This window comes from Triticum dicoccoides, chromosome 2B (genome assembly GCF_002162155.2).
Source record: "Triticum dicoccoides isolate Atlit2015 ecotype Zavitan chromosome 2B, WEW_v2.0, whole genome shotgun sequence".
Lineage (NCBI taxonomy): Eukaryota > Viridiplantae > Streptophyta > Magnoliopsida > Poales > Poaceae > Triticum > Triticum dicoccoides.
The window spans coordinates 809,446,174-809,446,477 of record NC_041383.1 but is presented as its reverse complement, the minus strand read 5'-3'; positions in this window follow the sequence as shown (position 1 = coordinate 809,446,477).

Here is a 304-nt window from a genome sequence, read left to right as displayed (position 1 = left end):
CTTCCCCTATAAATAGAGGGGCGAGGGGATGGCTGAACACCTGATCCAAGGCGCATCCCCTCCCCTCCCCAACACCTCTCCTCCTCCGTTAAGTGCTTGCCGAAGCCCTGTCGGAGTACTGCCTCTCCACCAACACCACGCCGTCGTGCTACTGCTGGAGCCTTCTTCCTCAACCTCTCCTTCCCCCTTGTTGGATCAAGAAGGAGGATACGTCGTCCGTTCCGTACGTGTGTTGAACGCGGAGGTGTTGTCCGTTCAGCACTTGGTCATCGGTGATTTGGATCACGACGAGTACGACTCCATC